The following is a 24,173-nucleotide window of genomic DNA, read 5'->3' on the forward strand; positions in this document are numbered from 1 at the left end:
TGTTGAAACATTTTCTGATTTTGTTTATAGAAAGAATTCATATTTGCTCTGCACAACTGAAATTAAATTAATTTAAACATTTTCCATATTTTGTGGGACCATCTGAGCTTAAAATCCTGTCATTGGTACCTGTTTCTGAAATGACATTTGCATTTGCTGAGTTGACACATTTTGCACCTGCACTTCTCTCTTTGTTTGCGCATTTCCATTTAGGTTAAGTCTATATTTCTTCTTCCAATGCTCAAATCTGTTACAAAGATGGCAAAAGGACTCTTTCTCCAGCATTGCGACATCCATACCTGAATTTGCACAAACCAAAACACCTTTACTTCGATCTTGTGAAACACCAAATCTTGCTTGCGCACTTTTTATTTCTGCTTGTGAAACAACACCTTGTAACTCACTTTCATTCTCTACAAACAACTGATTGTGAAAACTTTTCTGAGCACACTCCCTCTGTACCATCATAGGTTTTTCCTCAAACTCTTTCTGCTTTATTCCTTGTTCAGCATTATAGTACCCTTCATCCTTCACAATCTGTACTTGTTTTCCTTTCCCCCCCCCTCCTTTCCCTCGCTAGTGGGTTAGCCCAACCTTAGAATGTTCTGTGCGTTTTGCAGTTTATTTACAACATTATTTGGCGACGAGTGACTTACCGTGCTGGGGACGGTCCGGATCCTTCCCCCAGTGCCTTTCTGCCTCTCATCTGACTTTCCTGGCGCTGGTGTCTTCGTGTTCAATTCCTGGATGTGGCCATTCCTGAAGAGGACTTTCGCCTAGCTCCCGCAGCGTTCCTAGTTCATAGATCCCTGGCTGCTGATCGACGCCCGGAGTTCTCGGCTGGTTTTGGTTGGGACGCCCGCCGTGTGCTTTGTCTGATGTGTGAAGGAGACTCCGTGCCGGTGAGTCTTTGACTGCTTAGTTGGTTGGCATTGCTGGTTGCGGTCTGCAAGTGCTCTACTCTGCTCCCGGTGACAACGTATCGAGCTGGAGTTGGCCGTTTATCCTGGGATGTTGGTGGCCGCGTGAGTTGCGCAGAGGTTTGCTTCTTTGAAGTGGGGTCCTCAAGGTCAAGTAAGCGTGTGCTACTCTTCGTGGTACTTCTTCCTGCTGGTTTGCATCCTGTCAGCGCTCTACGATGTCGTTTCCCCTCACGAGTGTGTGTGCTGCTCTTCGTGGTATTCTGCCTGCTGGTTTGCATCCTGTCAGCGCTCTACGACGTCGTTTCCTCTCACGAGTGTGTTCCCGCCCCTCCTCTGACTGAACTCCTCCGAGGCCGCTCCGTATCAAGACACTGTTCTCCGTTTCCCCTGGAACTGCTAAACCTGCTGGGGACAAATATATGGCACTCTAATCTTGTTCTCTTCAGTTTTCCAGCCTGTTTCGTAATTTCGCTGACAGGCTCAGCTCATTAAAGTTCAGTGCCTATAGTTCTACACTCCTTCTGGTTCAGTTTCAGGCACTGTGGGTTACATTGCAGTGGGTATTGTGCTATTTTTGCCATTTATCCCTCGGTGATTCCTTTATATTTTGGTTGTTTCTCGTTTCTTCATTTTCCTCTCCTTATCTACCCTTTTTTCTGTTCTCTTGTCTATTTTCTCCTTTTCCATTTTCTTCAACATGTCCGCATTTGCAATGTCCCAACCCCCTCCCTTTCTTGATGACAGTGGGGATCCTCTTATTCCTTGGAAAAAATGGGTAAACCTGTTTGAATCCTACCTCATCGCCATCGGGGGGGGATAGGTTTTCTGCAGTGCGTAAACAACATGTCCTACTGCATAATCTGGGGAAGCAAGGGAGGGATATTTTTGATGACCTGCCTGATTCTATTGTTGAAAATGCTAATGTGGGGGCTGGGTGCGAGGGGGATGTCCAACATGATGTGGATCAGTTAACGTTATTGAAACTGGAAGCTCAATTTGGTGACAAAATTAATATTGTGTTAGAACGCCACAAATTTGTTTTGCGCATTCAAGGAAAAAATGAAAAAGTGATAAATTACATTGCCGTTCTGAGAGGTTTAGCCTCTACATGTGAGTTTGGTATGTTAACTGAGTCACTAATCAGAGATCAGCTAGTAAGGTGTACCAGTAACAAGAAGATCCAAGAAAGGCTCCTTGCGGAAGCCCCTGATTTAAAACATGCTATTGATATTGCTAAGAGCATAGAGCATACTGCGTATTGTATGAATGAAATGAAGGAAGCCGTGGAGGGAAAACAAATTGTGGACAACAGTGTACACAAGATCTCCACTAAAGACCACAAATACAAACCTTCACCTTCCAGTCCGGAAGTACTTACTGCATCAGGGAACAAACCTAAATGTTACAGGTGCGGAAACCCTAATCATCTAGCCAACAGTGTAAGCTGTCCTGCAAGGGGTGTTGTATGCAGCAAATGTAAGAAAAGGGGACATTTCTCTAAAGTATGCCATAATGCAAAAAACAGCGTCACCCACATGATAGGTGGGGATCTGGATCCACAACTCCCTAGTGAGGATATAGTATTCCAAGTATCAAACTTTAATGAATGCAGCAGCAATACTTACCCCAAGTGTGATATATTTTTGGACAATGTTAAGTATGAGGTCTACGCAGATTCCTGTTCCCCATATACACTCGTGAATGAAGCTACGTTTCTTGCCAATTCGGGGACAAGGGTGTATAATCTCTTACCTCCAGACGTTAAACCAGGGGGTTATAATCAAGACCCAATACCACTGGTTGGAATGCTACTCATGAACATTAACTTTAAGGATAGATCGACCGTGGGAAAAGTCTACATCACAAGGAATGGTTCCAACCTACTAGGGTGGAAACACCAAAAGGATTTAGGAATCAAACTAGACCCCAACGCACCGGAGCCGGTATACCTGATCGACAGGGCCAGTATTGGGATGGAGATCTGCAATCGTTTCCCAGAGGTATTTACAGACAAACTCGGACTCCTAAAAGGCTTCCTTCACAAAATCAAACTTAAAGCCAATGCCAGACCTATCATCCACAAACCAAGGTCTATTCCATTGTTGACGAGGGAACTGCTCAAGAAGGAGCTGGACAGATTGGAAGAGTGCAAGATCATAGAGAGGATTGAGAGCTCTGAGTGGTTGGCACCCATAGTCGTAGCAGCCAAAGGTGGAAACAAGGGGATCCGTCTATGTGTTGACCTTAGGGATTTGAACTCTAACATTTGGGTGGACCGACACCCCCTCCCCAACATTAATGAAATGCTGTCTGCCATCCACGGTGCTAAAGTCTTCACTGTTCTAGACCTATCCTCGGCTTACCACCAAGTCGCTCTCCACCCGGATTCCAAGCCCCTCACGTCTTTTATAACCCCGCTTGGGGCTTATCAGTTTTCAAGATTACCTTTCGGCCTGGAATCTGCAGCGGCTGTGTTTCAACGCGTCATGCAACATATACTGCAAGGTCTAGGAAAAGTTCTCTTTTTCCAGGCTGACATCCTGATTCACGGTTCATCAGCTGAAGAACACAATAAGACTCTGGAAGCAGTGTTGACCAGACTTAGTAAAGCAGGTTTCACCACTCAGAAAGACAAATGTAAAATCGGGGTGGAATCTGTTGTCTATCTCGGTCACACCATATCAAGTGAGGGGATCAAACCCAAATCCAGTCTGGTGGACTCCGTTAAACTAGCCCCTGCACCCACCAACAAGGATGAACTCAAATCGTTCCTGGGGCTGACGGAATACATGTCCAAATTAGTCAAAAACTTTGCGGATCAGGTGTGTCCCCCTCAGAGAGTTGCTAAAGAAGGGGTCGGAATTTGCTTGGAAGCAAGAGCACCAGTCAGCTTTCCAACTCATCAAGGAGGCCATTGTTGATGCACCTATCTTGAGCGCTTTCGATCCCAATGCAAAAACCATCCTTACTACAGACGCCAGCGCAAAGGGCTTGGGAGCCTCACTTATGCAGAGGATGAAGGGTCAAGAAACAGTGATTGCCTTCGCTTCGAGAACTTTGAAAGATGCCGAGCTGAACTACTCAACGATAGAAAAAGAAGCTTTGGCGTGGTACTGGGCAATAAACCACTTTAAGTATTTCTTGTGGGGCATCCCGTTTGTGCTGAGAACGGACCACAAACCATTAATACCGTTATTCTCCACTAAACGCCTGGAAAATACCACACCACGTATTTCTAAATGGGTGCTGAGTCTGCAAGGGTTCAACTACACCATGATTCATGTCCCAGGAAGTGAGAATTGGGTAGCGGACTGTCTTTCCAGACTACCAATGGCGGATGAGAACCCAATGCACAACCCACCGGAGGAGACGATTCTTTTGGTTGAAATTCCGGCCATCAATCGTGAGGAGTGGGAGAAATCCATAAGTGATGATGGTGATTTAGCGACATTAAGGAATGTGATTCGCAGTGGTTGGCCTGTTAACAAGCAGGAGGTGCCAGAGTCTATTCGGCATTTTTGGCCCGTGCAAGACGAATTATCCATCGTTGAGAACCAAATTTGTAGAGGAAGTAAGATCATTCCTCCGAAAAACATGTACGAAAGGATAATACAGATTGCCCATGAGGGCCACCCGGGGAGGAACATGACGAAAAGCAAAATCAGGCAACACTATTGGTTCCCCGGGATGGATTCGCGTGTCGAGGAACAAGTAAAGAATTGTGCAGCCTGCGGCTCCTGCGACAAAACCAAAGTTGTCCGTAAGTCACCGCTATTCCCGGTGGAGGTCCCCACCGTACCTTGGGAGAAGCTGGGATTGGACATAATTGGTCCCCTAAACCTACTAAACCAATCTAATAGATTCATGTTTGTTCTTATAGACTACCACTCCCATTGGATTGTAACGAGAATGGTATCTTCCATCACCACCGCGTCGCTATTGAACTTCTTGAGAGACACCTTTTCTAAGGAAGGTATTCCAGGTGTCATAATAACGGACAATGGTGTTCAATTCGCTTCAGAGGAAATGAAGCAGTTTATGTCCACGCTGTCCATCACACATCTCAAATCCCCACTGTATTGTCCCAAAGCCAATGGTCTGGTGGAAAGGGCGAACAGGATGATAAAGGACACCATCCAGCTCGCATTGAACTCCCAGGTTCCGGTGGAAGAAGCCATAAGGAAAATGCTGTGGTCATATCATACATCGCCCAATGCTGTCTCTGGGGTGTCACCATTTGTTTCTCTCAAAGATAGGAACCCGGGTTCCAAACTTACTCCCAACTGGCTAAATGGAGGAACTCCCGTGTGGGTGGACAGAGATGCTGTGTCGGAGAGAACTAAGAAACATCAACAAGAGTACAAGCTCAGGTACGACAGTTGTTGGGGAGCATCAGGAAAAGAGTGGAGAGAAGGCCAGTGGGTGGTTGTTAAGAGGCCGTCCCTGTCCAAATCCAAGATATCCTCATTTTCCAAACCATTAAGGATAACTAGAGTCAACAACAATTCAGTAGTGCTGGAAGATGGTGGCATGTGGAGTATGGACAACATAGCTAGCTGTCCTAGCACTACTGGTTCCAAACCTATTTATGAGAATGATCGAAGTCTTGAAACGCCCAGTGGTGGTGAACTCAAGGTGGCTAGAGTACGTAAACCCCCAAGTTGGCAATCCGACTACAAAATGGGATCTTGATCTCGCCATCCTGCCTCACATCCCCTTTCTCTTGTTTAAGAGCCTTCCTAGCCTTGGGAAGTGTGGGGGTTACGTGGGGCACTTCTCTATCCAACCGCAGTTTTAGAGTATAGTGTATTAATTGTCTGCAGAATAATGTAATGTATGTTGTTATACTCCATCTGCCCGTAGACCTTGGGTAATGCTATCTGTGGAGCTATCTGTTTATATATTTTCTCTGTTCCGCAGGGAGATGTGTTACAATCTGTACTTGTTTTCCTTCCCCCCCCCCTCCTTTCCCTCGCTAGTGGGTTAGCCCAACCTTAGAATGTTGGGGCTGAAGCTCCTGATAGAATGTTGGCGATTACGACAGTGAGAGGCTGAAGGATCTGTTGATTAAACGTCAGTTTCTACTTCTGTGCGTTTTGCAGTTTATTTACAACACCGTCTATCAGCTTTCTTTGCAAACAAACCAATATTTGCTGTACGTGCACACTGATCTGATCAAAGAACATTAATCCAATAACAAACTGAGTCAGAAATAATCTCATGCCACTGGCATCAGGACATTCTCTCCCACAGTTTTGTTTTAGTGGGGACCACATAAGGTGGTGGACACTCAGTTTACAATGCATCCTAATATTTCACCCCTAAATCACTATTTATTTGAATCTTTTTGTCATCATTAATTCCCTTCTCCTGTATCTGATATTTTACCTTTTTATAATCTCTTTCTTTGTCTCTTGCTGTTTTTTCCCACATGCTTAAAGCTTCAACGTGTGTAGCTCCAGATGGTGTCTTTATTTCACATAACACTGCCCATAATGTGTCAATAATGTGCAATTCAAAAGTACCATATTTTGGAAACCTCAAAGGACCCTCTTTTCCAGTAATCTTGCACCATTGGTCAACCCACATACCTGAATTTTACCCTAAATTTGTAGACATAAAATGCACCGGTGTTCCTTCAGGAGCATCACCAATTAAAATCGAATTTTTCCCATTACCGCCCAACAGTTTCTTAAAGCCTTTAAACAATTTCATTTCTGCAATAGTTCAACTCCTACTACTGTCCCTCCCTTTACAAAAATAATCTGCAATATATTATAAACCTTTTCCAAAGCAAAATAGGATTAGAAACAACATAAAAGAATCCTGCTTTGTCTGCCCCACTAAAAAAGAGACAGATCCAATCACTCTAAGAATGATTTCGCTACAGGCAGAATATCGACCAGCGTTAATCCACCCTCAATAAAGTGAAAACGTTCGGGACTTCTACAGTTGCGCCTTCCAAAGGTATCCAAATAAATCGGTACTCTACTAACTTCAGAGTCCCCTATGCAATATTAACAACCTCTTTCGTTGCTCAATATCACACCAGCAGACAAAACACTTTTCAGTGTGTATCATCCACACTATTCCTCTGCCCATTAGGCGAAAACATCCCAGGATCATAGGCAACTCCGTCACTGAATTTAAGGTCAACGACGGACCACTACATATAACAGTAGTACAATATGTTAGTAACCAAAATTATTAATTCTGTCCTATTAAATTACCAATTTAATCAATCAATCCATCAAGTCTAATGAGCAAAATTTCATCAACACCTTACTATTTTTGCGACACTAATAATAATACCTTCTAGCACATTAAAACATTTCACAGCCCTATTGATACTCACACCACTCCAACAATCGCCTTCTCGCATTACCTTCCAGTACCGCTTTGTCAGTCTTCAAGTTCTGGGCATTGGAATCAGGAATCATAACGTTTTGAGGATCTGGACATTTATCTAACTTGGGCAATTATTTTGTAGCGCTATTTAGGCATTAACCTGAACTCTGCTCCTTTTGGTCAAGGTGTTTAACCATAAGTCTGCCACCAAACTGATGGAGCGGTAATTTCTGAATGCAAAACACCATTACCTCTTGTTTCCCACTCAAGGCGATGGACCTCTGCCACTGTGTTATGACCAAAAGGAGACTTTGCATAAACATGAGAAAATCAAATCCAAATAAATATTTAAGGCAATAATGAGAGTTGTGAGCAGTTTTAAAGGGTTTTATTTTCAAATCAAAATTTAAGTTTCTCTGTTCATTAGTCAAATGTCAATCAGGTTACAGAATTGGAAATAGGAAAAAATAGAATTAATACAGAATATATTATAGATTGCTTACAAAGTGCTCCCAAATCCCTATTCTATGGAAAATGAGGCATATTTGTAAGTCAGAACTCTTAAAGAGTTTCAAGAAATATAATGCAAGAGTGCGTTTTGCAAGGCTAAATCAATCATTAATAATTGCAAAATCTCCCATGAAGAGAAATAAATGCATAGAACATATAAGTCCTTACAAAGCCAGTCAGTCAAAGCATTATACTTAGGGTTTTAGCATCTAAATCTGCCCTCGTTCCCTCAGCTGAGCGCTATTCATCTCTATCTGCCTCACTGCGTCTCCCACAGAATCTACCCTTAGCCCCTCCTTTCTCTCTGCAGAACTAAAAGCTGTGTGTTTCTGCAAGCATCCTGCTAAAAAATAAAAGGAAAGCCCCCACACCTCAGCTAGCAATCAGTATATATGTCTAACAAACATGTGACTTGGTCTTCGTACGTCGTCCAATTGGAGTTTCAAAACACATCGACACCCCATGGGCTGACTGGACATGTCATCAATCAGGCGAGTTCCTGTAACACATTTGAATCTTGTGCTAAATGACTTCATCTACTAACATCCTGAAACAATTACATTTTCTCCAACAGAAAAGTATTAATAATGCGAAAACAGAGAATACATATTATAAGAAAAATGGGTGCTTTGCAGTTTTCACTCTACATTATGAAGTGAATAAAGCTTTGTTTAAACAACTGCATACTGATAAAAGTAAGCCATAGTAAATTATAAGAAAGGTCTTTTCATGAAGAGACAGAAACGGGGAGGAAAGAATTCCATTCTTATCTCAGGGACCGAGAGTGAACTTTCCAAAGCAAACTAAATCACGAGCTGTGTATTTCAGCTTTTCATCTACACTTTACAATGCGTGTTAATTCAGATGCTACTTTAAAAGTTCAAAACACATTTTACAAATTAAATTTCCAATTCAATAGTGAGGTCAAATCAAAACTAAACACATTCATATCAACCATGAGTTAATTAATTGAACATGGTTTTACATGATTCTTTAGACTGAAAGCATCTGAGCAGGCCTCATTCATTGTTTTCACTTTTCATGCACCAAATGTCTGCGTGCCACTTTTAAAATGCAAAGCAGCTTTTGTCATTTAGTAATGCATAAATCTATAGGTGAAATTTAAGCACCATCACAGATGGATAGCAGATGGGTTTTTAAACAGACGAGACAGCCTCAAGCCCTCAAGACCCATGTTAACATTCTCAAGCCAGTCTAAGCAGCAGTAGGGAAAATGTGGGACTTTGGAAGAGATAGGTTTACTATTCCCAGTGCAATCTAAGCAACAGTGGGGAAAGTGCTGGACTTTGAAGGAGTTAAATTTACTATTCCGACTTCAGCGTAAGCAAAAGCAGGGAAAGTTTTTGACTGTAGAAGGATAATTTACATTACAATTCCTTATATTTAAAAAAAAAACTTTAAACACCTAACACCATAAAAATATAAAAACATGTTTAAATACATGATGCATTATAAATTATTAAAATTAAATGTATTAGAACAAAATAAAAATAATTAATAGGCCACGTTACAATGCATGCTTTTACAATGCATGCCATTTTAACGCGGTCATTACGACGACCATGTTGTTATGCCGCATACCATTACAACGACTTGCTGCAGGGGGGCTGCTGGATTTTGGAATGGTATAATTTACTATTCCAACTCCAGTCTGTGCAACAGTAGGGAAGGTGTTGGATTTAAAATCCAACACCTTCTGCCCCCTACAGCAAGTCGTTGTAACGACCTGCGTTGTAATGGTATGTGATGTAACAATACGGTCTTTGTAAGGACCGAGTTGTAATGGCATGCGATGTATCAACATTGTTGTAAACGATGTTTACCAAAAATAATACATAACATTACTTAACAAATATAAAACAAAATAAATAGTTGTAAAATAAGTCATCTTCCCATCCTACTACCCAAACAACCACACAACATTAAATAAACAATCATGAAAACATTAGCAACATTAAAATAGCAATCATTACAATTAAAACAAATATTAAATATAAAATTCATTTTACATCTATTATTAAATACACATCAATGAATTAACAAATAAAGTATAAGAAATAATTGACATTACGAATAATTAAATACATTTACATAATTAATATTTTTAGTAATTTTCAACAATCCACTACAAACTCATGAACCCACTACTAAATTACAAATTAGTAATCTAACTGATGAAAATGTAATTTTCACATTGAAAGTCTCAAAATACACTTAAATATTATAAATCACAATTTGCATATTTAATTATGAATTAACTAAATAAATACTTCAGAATCTTATTGAAAGTATAAAGCAATAATTTATGATTTAAGTAGTGACTGTAGGACCACAACTGTTGGTGGTGGTGTTGGTGGCGGTCCCACCGTCATCGTGATTGGGTTTTCTGCCCGCCACATTAGGATGGCGAGCGTATGGGTGGCAGTCAGATTGACTGACCGCCACGGATCCGACGGGCTCAAGGAGCTCATCAGTCCATCGGAGGAGCAACAATACCTACAATGGTGGTGGTGCCTGCATAGGTATTACACCCATTCGTGGCGGTGAACTAGTCATGAAAAGGCAGGCGGAAAAAGACATTGGAGGCCCGTAGCGGGCCCCCCTTGTCCCCTGGGCCGCACCTTTGGGTTTTGGGGGGGCACCTATGGTGGCCCCCTACATATCCCTGCAGCATGTGGCAGGCACCGCATGGTGCCTGTCACGTAGTGTAGGGAAATGTGTTATGTCCATATTTTGTACTACGGCGTGGGCTGCAGCACCTGCCGCAGTACAAGATATGGACATTGCGACCGCCGTGGTGGTGGTCACATCCTAATGTGCCCGGTGGGTCCTCCAACTTGTAGTCGGGCGGTCCCATTTATGAAAGGATGGTGGTCAGATGAAAGTCCGACCACCATCCTAATCGGCCCCATAGTTAACATAAATAATAACCAAATGAATATTTACTTAACAATTTAAAAGTAATTAACAATCAGAAACAATAATTTATCATTTAAATAACTTCAATTTAACAATTTACATAAATACCAATTGAATATATAATTAACATAAAATTCATTGAAAATAAAAAGCAGTACTTTATCATTTAAATAGCGTCTCACCCTATTCCCCTACAAACCCAATAACCCGCCACTAAATTATAAATTTCTAATTACATGTAAAAGAAATAATTGCACATTAAAACTTACAAACTCTACTACTATATTATTTTAATACTAGAAATAGCTCAAATTAATACTAAACTAATATATTAAAGGAATTTAAAAGCAATATTTAATACAACTATATTAAAGTAAACAACATTATATACAGGGATATTCTCTATTCTGTTACTCAATATTTTTGACTTTATGATATTTTTAATACAAAATTGCTGCACCATGATGTTTTTGAAACAATATTTTGTCATTAGCCTGCTGGACACCAGTGATATTGAAGCAGTATTTAAGACTGGAGCTGAGATAAAATGATATGGTCTTTGACAAGTTCTATAAAATGTGTGTGTCATTACTACAGGAATAAAACTAAAATTTAAATAATCAATTAAGAGAAGATCTGGGTAAACATAGAAAATAAAACCTATAGACCTCCTAATATCGACAATTATAAATACAGATAAGAATTCTGGGGAATATCTCAGAATACTGGATGAGGAGTTGGTTACCCTATTCATGATCAAAAGTCCCTAGCATGGTGTCCATGTGACAGGCTGATCCTCATTTCATTGTTATGGTAGATCTTGTGTGTTTTCTTGTGCAGGAGACTCGTGACACTCGTGAGAGGTGCTCTCCTCTATGTTAGTAGTTTGCTCTCCAACAGAATGCTCAACTCTGCTTAGTTGTTGGGTTCCTCTAAAAGTGTTCCTCCTTTTATCATGGGAGACAAGCTTGTTGGTGGCAGATGATTATAGTAGCAGGATACATGTTTTTATATTTGAACCCCTGAGGGGACACTGCCTACCACCTCCCTCAGCAAATTCATGCAATATGTCATGATAAGGTCCCCTTATTCCCTGTAATTGTATTGAAGTATGCATGGGCCTTTCTGTACATGCCCTCTGCACTGCTCCTAACTGGCTTACCCTCCAAGATCACTGAACTCTCAAATCAGCAAATTTTTAAGACTCTGGAGGCATCTTCTTCGCACCGACATCTTACACCCTACTCTACTGTCTCCTGCTTCTTTTCTTGCTCCCCCTCCAAAATCTTGAATAAAATACGCTTTGAGATCACATAGGATTCTTTTTTTACCTCTTTCAAAGAAAGCACAAAAACTTATCAACACTTGACTCCGTTTGTCACACCATGATCCTCGCTCTCACACCTGCAAAACGTTCTGGATTTATTTCTTGAAACTTGTTGTAAGGTTATGTCTCAGGATTCTTCATTATGTGCTAATAATTTGTAGAATCTTGCACTCTTTTTTTCCTCTCATGTCCTCATTCTTTCATTTTCCACATTCCAGCTAATTGTATTTAGCTACCACTCTATAATAAAATGATGTATTCCTCTTCTTTATCTGAGGGTAATTCAACTTTTGCCTCACGCTTGCACTAACACTGATATCACTGCTTGGCTATCTCTCTCGATCGACTACTGGGGATAACCATGTTAGACAAAGAATGTATATGTGCATACTAACAAGAGCAGTCACTCTTAACCTATGGTTATTATTGTTTTTTACATTCATTTAAATAAACATTTTACATGTGAAAAATAAATGTAACTTTAAATTTTGGTTAAAATAATTTACTTAATTCAAATTCATTCTATGCATAACTTTTGTATTATTTAACAAAGATTTAATAACAATAAATATTTTGCTGTAGGTTGGATCTCTTAAATAATAAAATAAATAATCGAATAATAATTGAATACATTTAAAGGAATTATTTTTAATACACATTTATGATGATAGTGCTGTAGCATATTTTTTATTTGTTCTAGGTTTCTCAGAGTAACAGGTTACAAGAATTACAAACTTCTTTAAAGGTGGTGCTGGCTACAACAGCTTTGTATCACGATGATTACCTTATAACTTATACTCTAAGGGCGTTAATACGAGTCTGTCAGTCCACGGACCGTCCTGGGACCACTGAAATCGCCAGGGATCAGAGTTGCAGTATTGAGGCTGCAATATGCTTGGTGGGGCCGCTGCGGCCCAGCCAAGCATGTTGTGAGTTTCCTCACAGCCACACTTTTCATGGTGGTACAACCCCCATGAAAAGTGTGGTGGTGAGGAAACGAAGGTGGCCCTACAGCCCCCCCCCCCCTTGTGCCTAACGCCACGTGGATGCACACACACACCACTACCTACACAGTATGGACTTCAGCAGTCCATGCTGTGCAGGTACTGGCTTTGACATTCGCATTGCGGTGTCTATTTCATAGTCATCACCCTGGGAACACCAAAAAACCACTTGCCAGACAGGAGAAAACTCCTTATCTGGCATGTGGTTTGTACATGGGTTTGGCGGAGTGGGCGGGCCAACTCATGCACTGCTACACTCATAATGAAACCCGAAGTATTTAAGATGACTGCTACCATTTGCAAGAATCCTAATGGAAGTCTTGTGGCTCCATGGAACATGTAGTCCTTTTTTGCCTTCACTCAACTCTGATTCGGAAGGTTACTGTCTAGATGGCGCCCTCACTATGTGCTCCTCTTAATTCTCTTCTGCTTCTAAAGGTGTGCATGTTTAGGAGATTTGGATGAAGACATCTCCATGAAGGACTAGTTTTAAAACAGATTAAATCAAAGGGAAAGGGTAACTATTTCAGAAACAAATAGTTCTGCAATAATGGCGAAATGCCAGGAGAGACTGAGTCATAGGTAACAATGAAGGCAAAGAGTTCCGTAATGAGAGAGTCAAAGTCACAACTGTATGCCCACAATCCTATTTTCTTAAAGCAAGAAACCAGATGCAAGTTGGCTCCCATTGTCTCAGAGACCACATAGAAAGAAAAGACACAAATAATACAGCAAGTAAATTGCAGAATAGCCATAAAACGACTGTAAAATATACAAAGGACTTTAACGGAATGCAGGCAAGTGAAGTGAAGAGAAGTCAAAAGATTAGCAAGAGCAAGCCTAGCAGAACTGCTGATCATGAAAGTCTCTTGAGTCTAGACTACATGGGGGTGCTTACGTTGATATTGGTTGATTTCGACCTATCTCGCGTATCCCTCTGCCAGCTAAACTGGCCGAGAAAAGTATGAACGCACAACTTACTACATACTTACGGGAAGCTCAAGTATTAGATCCAACCCAATACGGGTTCAGAGCAGGTCATAGCACTGAGTCCGCTCTGTTAAAATCTACAGAGGAAATTAGGACCACACTAGATCAGGGAGGCAAGGCTGCAGTGATCATGCTGGACTTGTCCGCGGCCTTCGACACGGTCCATCATGATTTGTTGATGGACCGGTTGTGGGAATGTGGAGTACAAGGCAAAGCATGGGAACTCCTGAAGTCCTTCCTAACGGACAGAAAGCAGACAGTGTCTCTAGGCACTTTTTGTTCTAAACCGTTTTCTCTGCCCTGCGGGGTGCCGCAAGGCACCTCTCTTAGTCCAACATTATTTAATATATACGTGTCCTCTCTTGTCCCTCTGATCAGGTCATTTGGATTCGATCTGACATCCTATGCAGATGACACTCAGATTGTGGTGTCTCTGCTACCAGGGCAAGAGAGGGGGACAGAACTACGATTTCATGATTGTATGGATGCAGTGGGTATATGGATGTCCCAGAACTGCCTAAAACTCAACTCAAGCAAGACGGAGGTCATTTTGTTTGGTAATGATCTCAAGTTCTGGACCCCAAGTTGGTGGCCAGTTTCGCTGGGCTTACTTCCAACTCCCTCCAGGAAAGTAAAGAACCTGGGAGTTTTGATTGACGATAGGCTTCAGTTTGAAGATCAAGTCAACTCAGTTGTCTCGGCTACCACATTTGCCCTGAGAACCTGTAAGAAAATTCTACAGTATCTTCCAAAGGAAAATCAACGCACAGTAGTGACTGCATTGACTATGACAAGGCTGGACTATTGCAACAGCCTTTACCTTAATATCCAGGAGCGTCTGCTGCAAAGACTACAACTTCTACAGAACTTGGCCGCCAGACTGCTGACAGGGACACCTAAGTTCGCCTCTGTTTCTGGCGACATCAGAAGACTCCACTGGTTGCCTATTAAGAAACAGGTGCAGTTTGTCACTTTGCACCGTTTTTAAAGCACTTCACGAGACTGGCCCAGAACATCTGAAGCAGCAGTTTCAGTGGTATGTTCCAAATAGAGTACTGCAATCCCTAGGAGCTAAATTGGTAGCAGTTCCAACCTTCAGAAAAACTGGCTGGGGAGGCAGGAGTTTTCGGGTGGGGGCAGTCAAAGCTTGGAATGCCCTCCAATTTCAGCTTCGAAATAGTACGGATCTAATGGCTTTTATGAAAGCCTTAAAAACCTGGATGTTTAATGTGTAATATGCGGCTTTTTTGGTGAGCTCTTTGGGAGGTTCTTTGTAGATAGCGCCAGGACACCTTCGGGTAACAGTTTGCGCTTTAGAAATATTATTACATAACATAACATTTTGGCAAGTTCAAATAAAAAGAATCTTCAAAATCAAAAGAAGAGTATACCAAAAATGCAGTAACAAGTTTTTACCAGCCACCATAAGGAAAGATGGGGGTTTTCCTCATGCAGTGCATCTATAATGTAAAAATGGAAATCTCAAGGAAGAAATTTGGGAAAAAATCCTAACTGCAGAGTTGAATTGCACACCGACATTACAAGTTGGTGAGACTGGAGAAAGCATGTAATTTGGCCATATGGATACAATGAGAGAAGCATGGGAATGGCCAGCTACAAATCTTACCTACTGTCATTGAGCTTAAGCCAATGCATCAATATCTACCTGAGAACCTGTTGGACTGGTTTAAATAGTCTGTTTCTAATGACATATCACCATTATATCATTACATCAGAGGATGTGTTTGTGCGTGAATCGATTAAATACCCATCAGCTGTGATAGGTCTTATATAAGATACTTCAACTCCTTTAGCTAGGAGTTGCTAGAAAATAAATTAATTTTGATTATGTTGAAAGCATCTGACAGATCCTAAAGTGTAGTTGCACCAGCACAAATGCTATCGACTTGAGCTCTTAGGTTATGTAAAGCTTTAGGGAGCACAGTCTTGGTGCCATGGCATGGCCCAAAGCTGGCACGGTAAGGATGAAAGATGTCAAGTGTTCCACAGAATAGGTTCAGTTGCTTAACCACATACCTTTCAAAATACTTAGCTCCTGCAGGCAAGAGAGAGATGGGTTGATAGTACGCAAGAATAAAGGGAACTGTATCCTTTTTTAAAAAAAATGAGAGTCCCATAGGTGTGTACGAATTGGTGAGGAACACTGCTCTGTGCAAGAATTTCATTAATGAGATTCTGAAGCAGGGTCAGCAGAAGAGGATCAATACTTTTAAGGATGGATGCAGTACAGGCAGTAGGTGAGTATTCAAGCTTAATATTCCTATGTGCCTCAGCAAAAGAACTATCAATAAAAGATACAGAGAAAAATAAAGCAAAGTCAGGGACTCCCAAGGAGTTTGGAGAGCAAAGCTGGGAAGCAGAATTTCTTGCCAGATCTTAAAGATGTTCTCTTGCACAAAACAAGTACTATTAGCATCACAGTTAGATTGAGAATGGATTGTATAACGCGCTGAACGTTACCTGCTGTACTGCACCTTGCCCTTTTAACTGTTTGCTAATGTTGATGAGAAGAGACTATTTCACTCTCATTAGACCTACTCAATACAGTAAACAAAAGGAAGATAATAGAGACACGATGCCAAGCATGTGACTAGGGCACTACTACTCAATAATTCAAAGGCAGAGCTACTCAATCAGGAATGAGCATTATGGGTACTGAATCTGTGATTTAGTAAATGGCAGTAAGATGTCATCTGCTCCTTTTGAAATTGGACTTGCGATATAACTCAACCTCAGGTAACCCGGAGGTAACGCAGGAAATCCCAAGATTAGGATATCAAATATGGATGCCTCAAGCATGTTTGGTACATCAGATGCACTAGAGTCTACTGCCTTGAGCAAGGCATTACCATAATCATAACCACTTCAGCGACCCTCTACCACCTTCCATATTCAAAGAAATAAAAGCTGCTATCCTCCCCTTATGGTCAAAGATTGTTAACGCTTCACTATTACAAGGCACTATCCCCGACTGCATAAAAACAGCGCAAGTAACCCCCATTCTTAAAAAAACCTGATGCTGATAGCTCTGATCTTAATAACTTCTGCCCTATCTCAACATCCCTACTCTGGTGAAACTTCTAGAAAAGTGCGTGCAATCGCAACTCTGCTTACACATTGACAAATTCCAACTCTTGGATCAAAGTCAATCTGGCTTTCGGCGAAGTCATAGCACGGATTCTGCACTCATTCACATCATGGATGACATTAAAAAAAGCTAAGACAAAAAGAATCATGCCTCCTGATTCTCGTTGACCTATCCTCTGCCTTTGATACTGTTAAACACAACAAATTACCATCCATTCTAGAACACAGGATGGGCCATTCAGGGCCAGGGCTGCAATGGTTTACTTCTTTCCTCCAAAACAGGTCCCAAAGAGTCAAGGTGAATCAATCCCTCTGTCAGCCCTCCACAGTCAATATGGGGGTTTATCAAGGGTCCGACCTTTCACCCATACTCTTCAGTTTATTCTTGGAACCACTTGCAAATGCACTAAACTACACAAACATTATTTTTCATATGTGTGTGGATGACTCTCAACTATATCTGAAAATCACTTCCCCAGAAGACTTAATTTCACGCAACTCAACACTGATGAACACTCAAAATTGGTTGACTGAAAACCACCTCATGCTCAACACCTCCGAAACGGAATTGCTCCTCATCGCTCCCCCTAATCACAATCTCAAGATCCACATCCGGATAAATCATCTTACAGCCTTCAACTGCTCTCCCCACATTATTGAGTCAGCTAAATCCCTTGGAATTACACTAGACATGCACTTGAACATACAGAATCATATCAGCAATGCAACCAAGGGAGCTAAATACGAGATGAGTATACTAAGGAATCTCAAACCATTCCTTCCACAGGAAGACTTTAAGCTGGCGGTACAAGCTCTTGTACTGACGAGGCTAGACTACGGAAGCTCCACGCTTTGTGGTCTTCCCAAACATAACTTGGCCCCCCTAAGGGCTTCCATTAATGCCGCAGCGAGATTGATTACTGGTACAAAAAGAAACAATCACATATCACCAGCCCTAAAAAACCCTAAACGGGCTGCCATACGCAGCAAGAATACAGCTAAAGATTACCTGCATGACTCACAACGCCCTACATTTCAAGACTCCCATTTATCTGGCTCAAAAGCTAGAATTATCAGGGGGTTGCAGACCGCCACAAAGTGCAAGTTCACTGCTTCTGAAACCACAGATTTTCCACAAAAAGAGAATGAGTTACAGCGCCTTCTCAGGCATTGCCCCGAAGATTTGGAACTCTCTTCCACCGGAAGTCTGTCGAATCTCATCCATCGCTTCTTTCAAAAAGGAAGTGAAAACAATCCTAATGAACAAGTTTCTGTCCTAAAAGGCCTTGGTTCTATTACTTATTTATCAGCCCTTTATTCTGATGCCCTGATTGACTACTACATTGTTGTACATCTGTGAACCCCAGTGTTACCATTCTAGACACATACATGTAATGAATGTTCTTTTTCTACAAAATGTATCCTACCTACCCTAAATGTTAAGCGCTGTGATACCCTCTAGGGTCATGTTCGCGCTATACAAAACATTATAAATAAAATAACTGCAAATGGAGAGCGGATGAAGCCATTAGATCAACCATGTCCTTGAAATTAGGGAATATTAAAGGTTATGAACCTAATTCTGTAATGACCCACATCTGATTAAAATAAGTATTTCAAAAGGGTAATTGTTCCCACTAGTAGCTTCTAATGCAAAACTTTTACCCACAATTGTCTCCGCTTTTAGGTGACAATCAATAAAAATGCATATTTGAATGGCAGTATTGGAAAATATTTGCCATGTTGATGGTAGACATTAGTAGCATTACAGATGAAGAGAAAAGTCTAACCACATATATTCTGAGAGTGGAGTTATCTTGTCTTGTAGATAGCACTTTTTATAGTCCCTTTAATGGACAATGTTGAAATGTAACCCATTTTATTGGATTGAAGGGAGCGATGTGACCGTACTTCAATTAAGTGGGATGTGATTAAATTGTCTGATATCTTTAGTAAAGGAATCCATATTAACTGTAACAAAAGGTGCCTCACTCCAAAGGTCTTCATTGTGAGTGGCTACTTGAATCGCATAAGCTTGTAGAAATCTGTCACGAGACCCATTAGAATTATAAGCTGAAAACTGTCTCTTTATAAACACCTGAGGATTTACCTGGTGAATCTGTCCCAGAATTACAGATACTCCTGTTAATTAATCACTCCTAAATGGACCCTTAGAGTCCAACTCATAATGGTCTGGATTTTCCCCACCCTCTGAGTTACCAGTACAGCTGGTATCGCTAAATCTGGTGTTTGAGATAACCCAACCCTTTTTCTGAGCCACTCATAGTGAGGGCCAACGTTTGTAAGAAAATTTAAAAATAAAAATATCATGAACGAGAACAGAAAGTTGAACAGAGAAAGCATTCTTTATAATATTTAGAACACAAATTGCTGACTAGGCATGAAGACATTGTGTGTGGAGGCAAATTCTGATAATCAATTAATTGAGGGTTGCAATATATCCCAGGTCGAATAGCATGGGTGTTACCTTAACGATTTCAGCTGAGATCAATGCAGAATAATTGGACCTGGGCTGTAATATAAAACAGGTCAAGAAGCATGATAGCAATACAAGCAAATGGAAAAGGAAAGGTGAAACTAAGAAGGTAGTAAACATAACACATTTAAGACCCAAAAGTACCTGCAATATTTGAATGCAAACCAGTTGCCATATAGAGTCAAGAGAGAAACCACTGGATAAATTAGACTTGTAGTAAAAGATGATAATGGTGCTTGATCCTGGCAGAAATCTCATTTCAGAGCCCTGACCATTGGTAGGGTGTGGGAAGCCTCTTGAGAGCATAGTCTTACAGGAACGTTAGAGGGGTTGGTGATTTTTCACTCCAGAAAGTAGGAGAGCAAATTCAACTTAATCCAGTGGCAAACGATTTAATGTCATGTAAAATGATATGACAAGAAGTTATAATGATACACCTGGAATTCTGAAGTGAAGGCTGACCTTTATTGGCTGTTATAAATCTCAGTAAATTTGAGAAAGTTAGCGAGAAATCTTCTGACAATGTTTAAATCATTATAAGGCACTAATGGCATAACAGCTTCAGATCTAGTCGTGGTAGGGTATATCATTGCAAAATTAGTCTACACTGAAAACAACTTGAAGTAGTCGATTACTACGATAGTTACAGCATTACAAGGTCTAATGCACTCCAAATGCCATCCACTCAATACAACATTATATCCTTAATTCCTTCTAGAATAAGTACACCAAAGGCCTGGAGATTGTGGAGAAAAGGCATATGACACCGGTCCTGTCAGAAAGCATAGGGAGTGGCTTTTTGTCAGACTGTAGCACTTCCGGAGAAGGGAAGATAGAGAGCACACAAAAAAGTAGATTGCTCAATTCACCTTTACCTGGATGCCCTTCATAAACTGCTCTCAGCGTCTTATTTCTTTGAATTCATAATCCAGTTTTGGGTATCAGCACCTCTGTTGTTTACTTTCCCTTTCTGTTTCCCTCACATGTAGTTTCCCCTTTAGTTACATTCCTTGTTTTTTGTTCTCTCGTTGTTTTCCCACTTCTCTGCTCACTTGCAGTCTCTCTCGTCTCTTGGTTTTCCTGCATTACATACAAGTATCCTGATTGGGAGCTTGTTACAGCATCCCATCACCTAGAAACAGGTGAATTATTCTGTCATACTTGCTTAAAAATCAATATACATTGCTTTGTTGTTCTAAACGTTAAAACTCTTGTTTTTGTTCATATTTGTTGTAGCAGCATCCTATCGTTTACTTACCAGACAATGAAGCTCTGGACCGACTACTGAGATGGGCTCTTAATGTCTCTCTTTCTCTACCCATCCAAACAATGTTCCTCAGTCTTCAACATCAAGGTGTTGCCATTACACTCCGAGTGGGACTGCAGGACCAAGGGATTATCAATAGGGTCAGTGCATAATTTAGTGAGTCCGATATGGCCATATGTCAGGAGTTCTGGAATTCGTGTTTTCTGGGGATTGTGTTCAGTTTTGAAGAGACGCCATCACATTTCTCAGTCTCTACAATGCAAACTTGCTTATGGTTAGCCTTGGAGACAGCCGAGTGGTGGGCTGAGAGGTGAAGGAGGGTGGAGTCAGAGGCTAACACTTACGGGACAAAGTGGTAAGAACATTCTAGAAAAGCCAGAACATTCTAGAAGGATCTGGAAGCTTCTGGGCACTTCTGTGTCAGAAAGAGCTGGAAGTATTTAAGCAACAGTCACAGCACTACACTGTTTTTACCCACTGACCAGTCATGTCAGATTCTGGATTTCACTACAGTTCTTATTTGACTGAAAATGGAACGAGTGGGGTTAGCAACTGAATCACGGACCTGAATTCCAGTGAACGTCTGACACCTTAAGTGGAATGAAGCCACAAATGGTAATTCAATGTCTTATGGGGTATTTCTGGAAAATGTTCCATAGATAAGTTAGATGAACAAGCTAAAATGGCAACAACAAAGGGTGTCCCACTCAATCAGTGACTTAACGAAACCTTGAGACCCCCCACCCCCCTCCCATCCCTGCAAGGTACTGAGAGGGCCTCCACTTTTAAAATCAATGGTGAAAAACGCTTTTTTTTTGCAAGACAATTGATTATTAACCTTTTCACTTTGATTTGCCCATACCTGTCAATTTTAAGACAACATTGTAAATGTTTTCAGGGATACTCTTGTACACTGCTCCTACCATAAAAAAAACACTGGGCATCTCAGTAAAGATGGCAAGTGGCTTTAAACAGTTTTAGTCAAGAGCATGCTCAGATTTTGGAGTTTATAATTATAATAATTAAAATGTAACTTCAAATCCCATGATGCATAGTGGTGGTGACAAAAGCTCCAGGAGTTACTCAGAGTCATTCATAGCATTTTGCAACTTGGCAGCACTATGTCAGAAATGAATGTGTTTTTCCTTGTTGACAGTGCGAAAAAAAGATAAATTATTGATTTACTTTTTCTAAGTCAATCTAGGCTTACTAGCCTCAATACCACAAAAAAGACTAACCCAGCCCTCGGTGAGCTGTGCCTCTGTCTCTCCAAATTAAGCTGTATGGAAACAGGAGCAGCTCCACTGAGAGGACTTAAGCAGAGGCCTCTGACCCTGAAAGAACATAGATGTCAATTCTGCCGGTCTGCTGCCACGATCCATCATTGGGTTTATGATGATGTGGACATGGGGGCACAAATGCATCAATATTGTGTAGGTCATGACACTATGCAGACCTGCTTGCTGCATCTTCTAAGTTGGTTTGGTTAAATTGTATTGTTTTGCAGCTGGCCAGCAGGCTCTATGGTGGTCCCCTCTGAAATTAATATGTGGGGTCACTGCGGGGGTTGTAGGGCTTTCTGTTACGTCTCTGCACTGAATGGTTGGAAAGCAACCTTATGGAATTTAATTGTCAGTAACACCGCATGTAAAAAGGATAATAAAAAAACATAAATGGCGAAGTATGTCATAAAATATTGCAGGACTAGTTAAAGCAGGGTTGGAAATTGCAGTTTAAAATAGTTTATCAATATTTTGATTCATTTGGCTTGATATTTATCCAAGAGACATGGATAGCTTCTCTTTTAATTGACATTTTTTATGCCCATGAATGATTTGCGAGTAAAGCCGAGAAAGTGGCCTCCTCCTTTTGAGCTCTTTAAATTTTCTTATAGTGGAATGTTGAGTAGCATTGGATAATAAATACTTTTCATTCGAGGAATTCAAGGTAAAAATGATCAAGAGAGGACTTAGATGGTCTTTGTTGAAAATGTTCACTTACCTCCAGTTGGACCGCGTAACGGAAATTTTTTGGAGGCATTTCTAGTCAAAATTTCAAGTTGAGATAAAAGGACATATTTCGGATTTTAATGGGAGATTGTAACAGACACAGTGAGGCAAATTGGGAAACTATTTGAAATCAGATGTAAAAAGTAAGATGGTTATTTGGTATATTTAAGAAGGATGAGCAGAGCGTCCAATAACAATAGAAGAGAATTCAAGTGCTGTGTTAACAGAAAACAATTCCTTTTTTTTCCTTTTGCAGCAATCAAATTCATAATGCATAAATAATGACCAAAAGGGGAAAACGTCAAAACATAACATAATTTCTTCAATTCCACAGAGGGGAAAGAAAAATGGGGGGCGGGAATCGAAACATCAATAACAGTATTAGATAAACAAAACCAGAACTAATACGAATTAGAATTACAACAGGACTTAATCATTCCACTGAAATCTAATCCAGATCTTCTTGGATTTCTTGGCTGAGTGCCAGCACCTAACCTTAGCCACTGCTTGTTCACACTCAATTATTTGTCGTAGAGATGCCCACCAGTCTCTAGCTTTTGGTGGATGTGGATCGACTCAGGCACGAGCAATACATAGTCGGGCACACACAATTGTGATTGTAATTAGGGCGCTAAGATGTTTCTCCAAGTCCCCTTTATACCCCAAAAGCAGATATTTATTCTACAATTGGAGATCACACCCGAGCCAAGATGTTAATATTAACATCACCTCATCCCAGTAACTTTTAAGCTTGTGGCACTCGACAGACATATAACTGAGATCAGCAGCTAGGAGATGACACTTTGGACAGAATACTTTCTCTGTAGCTTGAGTCTGTGTCCATTTAAAAATACGACTAGGTGTGTAATAGATCATAAAGATAGTTTTAAATTGATGTAATTTGAGGTTGACTGATACCACTGATTGATCTATTATCGCTAGAGCCTCCTGGATCTACATAACAGATACTTCTGTTGCCAGGAATTGTGTCCACTTTGAAGCCGTTCTCAGGCTATCATCTGAGGCATCCAAAAGTAATTTCTGATAAAATAAGCTAATAGTTACTGTATTCTATGAAGAGAATAGATATATAGGAATTTCAGATAGATCATATTCAACAGTCATGTTAGAGCCCTGAGTAAAGTAGTCCCTGACTGGAAGATACTTAAAAAGAGTTATATGTGAGCCCAAATTCTTCCTGCAGTGAGGTGAAAGACCTAAACCCTTTCGAATCATACAGTTGGCCAAAC

At 40.8% G+C, this 24,173-nt stretch overlaps 1 protein-coding gene and 1 long non-coding RNA gene across 6 annotated transcripts in view; one reads left to right on the plus strand and one right to left on the minus strand.

Moving 5' to 3' along the window:
- Positions 1-1,189, minus strand: part of LOC146856550 (uncharacterized) — a 73,159-nt gene extending 71,970 nt beyond the window's left edge. The window contains exon 1 of the long non-coding RNA XR_014980966.1: positions 657-1,189. This is a non-coding gene — a long non-coding RNA (uncharacterized LOC146856550). The remainder of the gene's footprint in view (positions 1-656) is intronic.
- COPZ1 (coat protein complex I subunit zeta 1) overlaps positions 1-24,173 on the plus strand; it is a 906,679-nt gene that overhangs the window by 501,342 nt on the left and 381,164 nt on the right. The gene's annotated exons all lie outside the window — the stretch shown is intronic.

Source organism: Triturus cristatus, chromosome 4_1, assembly GCF_964204655.1.
Source record: "Triturus cristatus chromosome 4_1, aTriCri1.1, whole genome shotgun sequence".
Taxonomy (NCBI): Eukaryota; Metazoa; Chordata; class Amphibia; order Caudata; family Salamandridae; genus Triturus; species Triturus cristatus.